General features: G+C 39.0%; 1 protein-coding gene across 1 annotated transcript in view; it reads right to left on the reverse strand.

Annotated features, from left to right (window-relative positions):
- Positions 1 to 9,979, reverse strand: part of LOC127352883 (tumor protein p53-inducible protein 11) — a 34,013-nt gene extending 24,034 nt beyond the window's left edge. Inside the window, exons 1-2 of the mRNA XM_051381671.1 lie at positions 9,843 to 9,979; positions 5,648 to 5,771 (exon numbers count right to left, since the gene is read on the reverse strand). The gene's annotated coding sequence lies outside the window, so the exon portion shown is untranslated. The remainder of the gene's footprint in view (positions 1 to 5,647; positions 5,772 to 9,842) is intronic.
- Between the last annotated feature and the right edge of the window lie 276 nt (positions 9,980 to 10,255).

A 10,255-nucleotide genomic window follows, 5' to 3' on the forward strand; every position in this document is an offset into this window, starting at 1 on the left:
GATATCACTTCCTCTCCTGAACATGTGTCAGAGAGCTTGTTATATAACCCTTTGCTCATCACTACAGACGCGGTACATCTGTAGGTTTACACAGCATTAAACAAACTTCTAATGCCTATAAAGTTCAAATGAGCCAACAAGAAGGTTCAACAGTAACAGCCAACAACATCAACATGTGTGTGTAGGTGATGGTCAGCTTTTCAGCATTAGGCTGGAAGCACACTAGACCAAAGACTTGAAGATTGGGCAAAAAAAGATTGAGACCGCTCACTACATGACAAGTGACTGTGTATACATAAAAAGGGATTGGCGGTAGTTTACATTTTAACATTATAGTGATGACACATACTGGTATACAAACACAGAAAGAGACAAGAGGGAGTTGTTTTCTTTGGGTCAAGGAAGATTAGTGTTACTGATCCATCAAACAGTGCATTTTTTTTCTTTTCACTTTTTACTTGCTGAACTTCAGGATTGTGTGTTCCAAGAGCAACTAGGATCAATGATGTTGACATTTCATTCGGCAGCTGGCCGTGGTGACGAATCACCTTGCCCAATAGCTAACACTACAAAAGCAAAGAAGAAAACATCAGTACACATGGGACTGCAGTTATCATGGATGTGCTGCCTCTCTTAGACTTTACAAGCAGTTGGGTCAACTAAATTATCTGTGATATTAGGGAGTTTGTTATCAACTTTAATGGCTTTAGAGAGGGTCCAAAATACAGAGCAAGAACCCTGAAACTGAAAAGCTTTAAATACCAAGTAGTGAAGAAATGCCACACACGGCTCCCCTTCTGCTCCATGTCTACGTCGCAGCTGCTGCAGCAGGTTTGTGTTCCTAATTTATGGCGACTGTCTGCTTTTCACATCACAGTAGTTTACTCAGTGTCTAAAACCACCACTTCTATGTCAATGAGAGGACATTACTGCTTTTTTTTCTAACACCAACTATGGTACTTCAACAGTAATGCTTGCTGCCATCTATTATCAGAGCTGCAAAAAAACAAATCAATTAGTTGCCAACTATTAATTAATTGCCAACTATTTTGATAATCAATTAATAATTTTTTTGTGAATAAATGTCCAAATTCTCTGATTTTAGCTTCTCAAATCTTTCTGGTTTCTTTAGTCCTCTCTGACAGTAAATTGGATATCTTTGAGTTGTGGACAAAACAAGACATTTGAGGACATCACATTGGGGTTTAGGAAAATACGTTTAACATTTTTCACCATTTTCTGGCCCAAACACCCATCGATTAATCAAGAAAATGATCAACAGATAAATTGATAATGAAAATAATAATTAGTTGCAGCCCTAATCTTCATATAATGTTTGACTTCCTCAGGATAGACAGGCTCTGCAGACACCTAACCATGAGCAGTAGTGAATAAAAGTGTCAGTGCCTATACAATACTGGAGTTTTGGTGCCAATATTGAACCCAAAACTTTTTTCCATGCCTTAGTTTGGAAAATATAAACACCGCTCATTTTACCATTGTTTAAGGTAAAACCTTGCCTAAATAAAATAGTGTTTAGTTAGAAACGTAAATGAGGAAATATTTGATATGTAAAGCCCTCATTCATCACAAGTTAAACCTGGCCCAAATCGTATAGTATTATAAGCTGCTGTGCAATGTTTGGGCTTTTTTTTTTGTGGGGGGGGCACCCAGTACCTCCGACCCCCGCAGACAAAGACTGGTTTAAAACTCCTAACTACAACGCACAAGCCTTTTGCACTATTTATATTTAATTTCCACTTAAGTAGTTTAGTAGTTTTAGATTAGTTTGAGTTTTTTAGTTTTAGTCAAGTTTAATTTTCTGCTTATATTTTGCTCTCCATGTCCTACTTGAACAATGCATAGTGTATATACACTTTAATTTATAGTTTTATATCTTCCAATATTAATAATATTAGTAATATTTTTATTGTGATATTCTGTTCCGTTTTTGCACTACTTTGCCCTATTGCTGCTGTGTCAACCTGAATTTCTCCTAAGGGGGATAAATAAAGGAATATCTTATCTTATCTGGGAAACCCTCAATCTCATAGATCTGCTACTCAAATGTACCTTCCTCATCAGTAATACCCCCTCCCCACCAGGGCTGATTGAGATGTTTTGATTTCACTTTTGGGAAGCCGTCATGTCACTGAAGGCACATGCCGCAGTCCAGAGCAGAGGAATAACATAAAGAGCAGATGGGCAAAATGAAATGTTTTAGGGCAAGTAATGTTAAGCCAGAACAAATTATATGCAAAGAGTGCAAGAGCGCTGTAGTGCTGTTTATTTAAATGCAAAAGTGCCATAAAAATTACTTGTCCCTAAAAATCAATGAGTAATGGGGATAATCCCTAACCCCGCCCTAAATATGACTCAAGATAGATAAAAGGTACAGTAGTTAGTCAACTGATTACTCACACATGTTAAAAATTGTGCAAAAAACACCCAAACTAATTCACCACCATAGGTCAGTTGGTTACAATGTCTCTCTCGAGGCCTATTCTCCTGAGACAACCCGGGTCTGCAAGCTTATAGCTACTATCAGTCTAAAACAAAGAACCTGAATTCATTTCATCTGACTGTCATTGGTTCTGTGTTTTTCAGCTCTGAAGCAATGACAGAAACACTTGAATCAATTCCCCCATCAGTCAGCAGACATCAAAAGGGTGCAATGTACACAGCTGCATCCATACCAACACAGACACATACCATTCTTGTTACTATTCAGACTCTGTGATTGCTTTGTCCATCATGGTCCCATCACTGCAGACAGATCGCAAATAATAAAGGTTCTCTGTGACAGAAAATCAATACTTGGAACATGGCAGGTTACAACCTCCCAACCCTTCTCCTGACTGCAGAAAATACAAAGCAATCTTTAAAAATGCACATTACCGCTTAACAGCATGCCATTTACCATCAGCTTATTTAATTCATTACACAGGTAATGGAGTAGTTATGTAGTCTTAGCTTGTTGAAAATGATTCGGTGACAGACAACAGAATTTCAGGTATTTTCCTTTGATAAGTCAATATATATCTTCTGGGAAATGTTGTTTCCTTGTTCAGGAAGTGGAACATGGCCTGCAGCTCACCAAGAGTAGTAGACAACACAGCCCACTTCACAAGTAGTCAGGCAGATCTAAATAAAGTCTTTGTTTGTCAGTGGCTACTGGTTTCGTCTGGACCAAAGATTGCAGCACATTTTTTTGTCGAAACAGCTCAAACTCTTTAAAATGTCCCCAAACTCTGTCTGGGTGCTTGTGTCTGTGTGTGTGTGTGTGTGTGTGTGTGTGTGTGTGTGTATGTGTGTGTCTATGTGTGTGTGTAAAGCCTTTGATGTAGGGAAATCACCCTTTTGCCCTAAACACATTCATATTAGACTGCCAGTAAAAGCTCAGACAGCTTGTTATTAAAATGGTGGGCTCAATAGACCACAATCGCAGCAATCTGTGAGACCCAAAGCTAATTAGATCCCTTTTCACTTCCACAGTGGGGAAAAAATAATAACGGCTGATAAAATGGCTTGACATTTGATGTTTGCTCTGAATATTTCCATTTGATATTTCCGACTTGCATCCAGAAAAACGGTTCTCTACCACTGGAACGTTACGGCCAACTTTTGTCACACTCTATATTGTTAATTTCAGATGTGCCAAAGCCGCCTCTTGGTAAATGTGACTACACCCACGCAGCTTGCTAATCAGGTTTTTACCAAGCACCACAAATGCCATGAGGGCTCAGCTGAGTTTACACAGAAACAAATGAGGGAATCAACCTTAGCCAGTGGCAAATCAAGCCCGAGAGAACAGCTGATGTTTGAGCATGATGAGGTAGACCTCTAATCGGGGAAAAAGGTTGCATTTGTCTCCAAACCCTATTAGCTTCAGTTTATTTATTAGACTGCTTGTGACTGCATGACTTTAATCTATTTAGAAGAAAATTTAATTTTTTTATAGCAGAAGTCACTCAATTCTTTCGGCAGATGCAAAAATAAAAAAACACAAAGAAGGCCGGGGAATATAGTTGTGGAAATCATTGTATTTATACTTCCTACTTTTCCCAATTTTTTAAGAACTTAAATGGTTACATTTAACATGCTGCTCTGATTAATTACTGTGAAGAAAACGTACAATGTGGTTGATCAATAACCCACTCAGATGAATCAGACAAATTTGACAGATTTATCTCGTATTGTTATCAATGCAGTTACTCAGTGACAGTTTAAATGTAATATGTGGCCTTTGTTGTGTGAAGCTTAGAAATTTCACAAAAATTTAATAATTTCTTCTAAAATTAGCAGAGTCTTTATTTCAGGCGAGGTGGGGTGCCTCCACTATAAAACACTTAAGAAAGCCCTGTCAAGTATTGCAGCACTGAGTACTGAAGAGCTGGTGTCTGATTCCTTGGATGGGGAAGCCATTTAAAAAAAATAAGCATTGTAACTAACCACAGTGAAAGGGTTGGAATGAAAGAGGTGAGCACAGTCAGGGGGCTATTTCACTCAGTGTATGATACGGTCACCATTGCTAGAGCTCTAGTACTAAGGGGATAATTTAATTTCAGCTTTTACCATGAAATTGAATGCAGGCTGGTTGTCATTTATAAAACAACACACTAGCTGGACTTTTAAAAAGGTCCAGAGTGTAGGACTTAGTGGCATAGTGGTATAGTTGGAGAACTCTCTCACTTCCCCTTCCAAGCGTGAAGGAGAAACTACAGTGGCCGCAAAAAACACGTAACGTGCAAAAAACACCCCAATCTAGAACCAGTGTTTGGTTTGTCCCTTCTGGGCTACTGTAGAGACATGGCAGTTCAACAGGGCACACTCCATGGAAGTTGACCTGCAGCATCTGTAGATATAAATATTTTATTCTAAAAAGGTAACAAAAAAGCAAAACAATTCCTATATTCAGTTGATTATACACCAATGAGAACATACCTATAAATATTACATTCCATTTCTGCCAATAGAGCCTCCTAAATCCTACACACTGGACCTTCAATTGATCCATTATGCATTATACACTAGCAACAGTTAGCAACACCAAATGTTCAGTGATGAGCTGCTGCAGAGTTCCAACGTCTAAATGGAATCAGTGAGTAAATGAGAAAGACATAACGCCTGTAGCAGAGGGATTAAACCACCTGAATAGGGCTGGCTCTGAGGCGACAGGGTCAGCCTATGGAGAGATAAAGATGTCTTAACATTTAGCAGCTGAGATATTTCCATTTCTTTTACCATAACAGTTGAGTCCTTCCCTTCCAGTAAAAGGCTGCCAGGAGGTCAGTTAACCAGACATACTACGTAAGTGTTGAAAATGTTAGATGTGATGTGCTCAGTGCTACTGAGGAGAAGTGAAATGTGACTTTGTTCAAATGGCAAGGGGGAAATGTGAAACCATATTTAAAAAAACTCAAAGCGTGCACACAAGCAGCCAAAAAAAACCACAATGCTCCACTGTGAGCATGAATACATACAGCCTCAACAGCGTGGCTCTCTGAGCAGCTGACCGGCACAGCCTGGCATTTTCCTTTTTCCATATTTCCATTTCAGGTGACTGTAGGCCTTTTACTACAGACATATAAATTGCTGAACAATTAATAAATAATTTCAGTGAAACAAAAATAAAACGTTTACTTACTGAATACAGATACTATTAGATGTGGAGTTCACGCCTAGCTCCTAACCCCAATTGAAGAAGATGATGCTGGTGCTGCCACTGCTCCACTCTCCCAAATGTCCGATTGGGCTGCCCTTAAGTTCACCTGTCAACAGAACATTATAGTGCATGTTTTAAAATAAAAAATCTTTTCCTTAAAATGTCTCAAGAAAAATACAAATACCAGAGTAGTCTCATAAAAAACACAGAAATATTTTTGATCAAACAAAAGAGGAAGCAAGTAAGTCAAACAAAAGATGCTGCACAACATTACAATATGAAGTAAAGAGTTTATCAAAGATAATGAATCCCAAATTAGACTTTGCTGAGTTTATAAGGACAGCTGGAACTGCCTGAGGGAAATTACTTGCCAAATATACACAGAAATTGTCCACAGTGTTTTGCCACCACTCAACAATGGAATTGCTTTTCTGTCTTCCCTGAATGTAATTAATGAGTTAGGCAGCCTAACGTCGCCATAAAACAACAAAGTCTGAAAAGCAACATATGGTGGTGGCTTCTCTAATCTTGACCACTGGAAATTAACAGAAGCACATCTGCTGTAGGGTCATTATTAAAGCCTATGGCTAATCCACTGTCACACCAGACCGTAGGAAATTAAAAGCGAAGGGAAGAAAGCCATCCTCACTAGCAGAAGAATATAGCTCGTAGTCCCTGGAGACAGACCAGAAGTCAATACAGAAAGATGAAACTAAATATAGCTGATGACCATTTTGCTGAGGTAAATCATATTTGTTGCTATTTTAAGAGTAAATCTAAACAGACAATTACCAAACCAACGACAAAGAAGACATCCAGATTAAGAGCTATTATTGTTAAAAAAAAAAAAGCATAATGCACCCATTCAGTTAAAAAATATAGTAATAAAAAACAACATCATGGCAAAGATCCTTTAGAGCCAATGTTTGGAGAAAAATCTCTTCGTACTACTGTGCTCCAGGCAGCATCAACACTACGGTCACACTTTCAATGGCTGGCATATTCACAAGTACATTTATACAGCTAAACTAACAATAAACATCAAAACTTTATTTACAGTTTGCTGTCTAACTTTTCCGGACTGTGTTGTGACTGGAAGTATTAATCACTGAGGGGTTAAAACAAGAAATGCGGTCAGCATCTGCTTTGGCTACCCAGCATGAAGCATGCCAAGAGTGTGTGAAGGACCTGTGGGACTTCCCAGGGCTGTACTCAGTGCTGCTGCCTTCCCCAGTGCCTCTTCACACAAAACTACACAGAGACACAGAACCATTTACATATACTACTGCCGAACTCTCCGAGGATCAGTTCAGCCTCACGGCCTGGCTCCACTGAGACCAGGTGTACTCTCTAATCCAGTCTGGTGGATTGCATGGGGACACACTCAAAACTTGTAAAAAGGATTTTTTTTTTTTTTTCCTACTTAGTTTTGTAGTAAATATAGTGCTACTTCCACCAATAGTATCCCATAGAATAAGGAGGTCATAATATAATATAACATTTCCATGGGTCAGACAGGTATTAAGTACAGTTGTAAGACAATATGTACCAGTGTCCGGTGACAGAGAGCCGTGCTTTTGTTCGGCATGAGAGCCATTAGGGAGAAGAGCTTGCAACAAAAGCTGAAATAGTCTTTGAGGGTTGGATGAGGTGAAAACATTCTGCAGTCACGAGCATTCACAGAAAAAGAAAACAGTCTAAAAGGTCAACATCAGGCCAGATCTGACCCATTTACCGGAGCCACTCTTGCATTCAGAAAGTAGAGTGCTACTGTGTTAACAGTGAAACCTAATGCTCTGAACAAGCTAGCTTAGGTTAAAAGGACAGAGATGCTGTTGGGCATGTACCTCAGCCAGAAAAATTGCTGACGGCTACTTCAGCACAGTCACAGTTAGGGACGGGATGATATACGGGATTATCGCGATTAAAAAAACACTTTAAAAGATTTATTATAGTGAACTTCCCTTGTCGTGATAATTGGGAATCTGGATAATTGTGAAAATCCTCACATGGCTTGACTTGAAAAAGCTGTTTAGCTTGCCAGCATACAGTCCTATATTGATTTGCTGATTTAATTTGAACAAAGGGACAAGGGGGAGCCCACATCTTCATTCAAAAATCCTAATCCCAAATCACCACGGCTGAAGGCTCGGCTTCCCTGTTGTATCCCTCACTAAATAAATTTAAAACCGGATTTGTGTAAATAGTACAGATTCAAAAATAAAGAACCAACAGGGAGATATGGTGTCTATCGGTGATGCAATAAATATGTGTGTTTCTGAGCAAAATGTCAGGTAAAGTGACTCCAGCGTGTTTTAGTACCATTTTAAACTATTGATTATCGTGATCATATTGTGTATCCTAATTATTTTGGCCGACATAATCGTGATGTGTAATGTTCGAGTGGTCCCATGCTCAGCCACAGTATACTTCAGTATCTACCAGACATCCACTCCACATCAATTTTATTCATTTTCCACACAGCTGAAAACTTTGTCACCATGGGCACAAAGAACAGAGAAGGAAGCCCCGTTTCATCTTTTCCTATTTCCTCAGCCAATTAGAATCCTCCGCCCGCCCACAGAGCGTGTATGACATGTTGATTCCTGATCACAAGGCAATTAGAGGAAAAACAGTGCGACTGCTGCCATGGGAATAAGGCTCGATTCATGAAATAAGAAAAAAACAAAAGCAATTTACAAGGCTTCACGCTGAGGGGGACAAATCCCTCATTTGTTTCCATATTCGACATCTAATTTTTGAGATTTAAGGAACGTAAAAGCCACAATGTTGCATCCCTCATGATACTGGCTTCTGTTTGACCCACACCAGCATCTTGGGTTAGGTTTTGTTGTGTGTTGAAATGCTTGTAGCATGTCAATGCACACTGAATTCAGCAGTGGTTGTCATTTGGGGGGAAAAATACAACTGTTCATTCTGTCTTTTTTCTTGCTTCTAAAAAACACACAGGTTGAAAATGAGTTATATTTCAGCCAATCGAACGAACAACACTAACGGGAAATACGGCTGATGGGTTCCCTGCAGACTGCTAAACAGTCGGCTGTAGTTCATTTCACAGCACTGACAACAGGACTGTTTAGTCTGCAGCATTGCTGAACTGCACTTGGGACAAGTCTTGACACACCAAACACTAACCTGAACTGCTGGAACTGGTGTTGAATGATTCAAGTCTCCCAAGAATGAGACAGCAACTATGTGACCAGACACACACAGACACACACACACCTTAATTTGAATTTCAGGGGGAAATTAAGTGTGATCTGTGTACTCTGATACCAATAAAGACTTTCATTTTTATATAAACACAAGAGCACATTACTGTGTATGATTCTCCTCTTCCTTGTAAAAACACAGCTGGTACATTGGCTCCTTTTCATTACATAATTTCAAGTGCAGGCCACACTGGGCAGTTTCTATCACTGAAATATCCAGATTTTGGTGTGTTGTGGCTCTCGCTGCCCTAACACACTCCTTTTAAAAACCTAATATTTATTCAACGTGTTAACTTTAATTAATAAATCATAGAAAAACACAATTTATTTTAAAATAAATAAAAATAATTAGGTTGGTGGTCAGAAGCAGCAATATGACTTAAGACTACGAAAATGTTAACCTTTGCCATGTTTAATAGTGACAGCACATTTTTCAGGCTTTTAACATGACTGGGTAATAATTAGTTGCTTGCAAATGTTATTAACCTTTGGCTGCAAAATAACTTCAGTGGCTGGGTGGGGTGTAGCAGTACAGCTGTTAATACGGCTACACAGATAAACAACACAACAACAAAAAATAAGAGATTAAGATAAACTAAGATATGATTAAGAGAAGCGTTTTTTTCCTTAACGTACACGCCACTGATAGGAAGGGAAACAGTGTAAAGTTAATGGCTTTATTTCTCATGGCTGTCGACCACGCTCAACTTAACTTCCCCTTGCTGTTATAATAATGTGTCCACATCTCTTCTAATCACGAAATTACTTCACATTTTAGCTGCTAAACTCTCCAAGACTGATATATAACAGACAACAACACGCAGCTTAAAGCACCTTAAAGTACAACAGTATAGTTCGAGGGAAAAGACTAGCGGGTAAGATATTTTAAAAAAAATTTAAATTAAAAACAAAACAAAAACCCACAGAATATATGTGTAACTTACAGCGGGAGGCGGAGAGGTCTCCAGAGTTTTGTTTCCGACTGTAACGTTAACGTTGTCCGGTATTAGGCTGAGTGAACAGAGCGGATAGTGTGGAGGAGCAGCGCAGAGCTCCGTGCTTTCACGAACCCCGGAGCAGCAAACAATCCAAGGGAGCTGAACATTACCGTAATACCCCGCGCTCACACCAAAGCGCGCGTCGGATTCTCTCTACCGTAGTAACTAGACTAGGTGGTCTAAAAAAAAGAAAAACAGTGGAAGAAGTGGCCAAAAGTAAAAAATACTCATCATGCAGATTATAATTTGTATTAATATGTACACTTTAATGTTGCGAGGGGGGCATAAGTAGAACAATAATAATATGCTAGAATGAATAGCAGGGGATGTTTGTTTGTTTGTTTGTTTGTTTATTAAGA

This window comes from Dicentrarchus labrax, unplaced genomic scaffold, assembly GCF_905237075.1.
Source record: "Dicentrarchus labrax unplaced genomic scaffold, dlabrax2021, whole genome shotgun sequence".
NCBI lineage: Eukaryota > Metazoa > Chordata > Actinopteri > Moronidae > Dicentrarchus > Dicentrarchus labrax.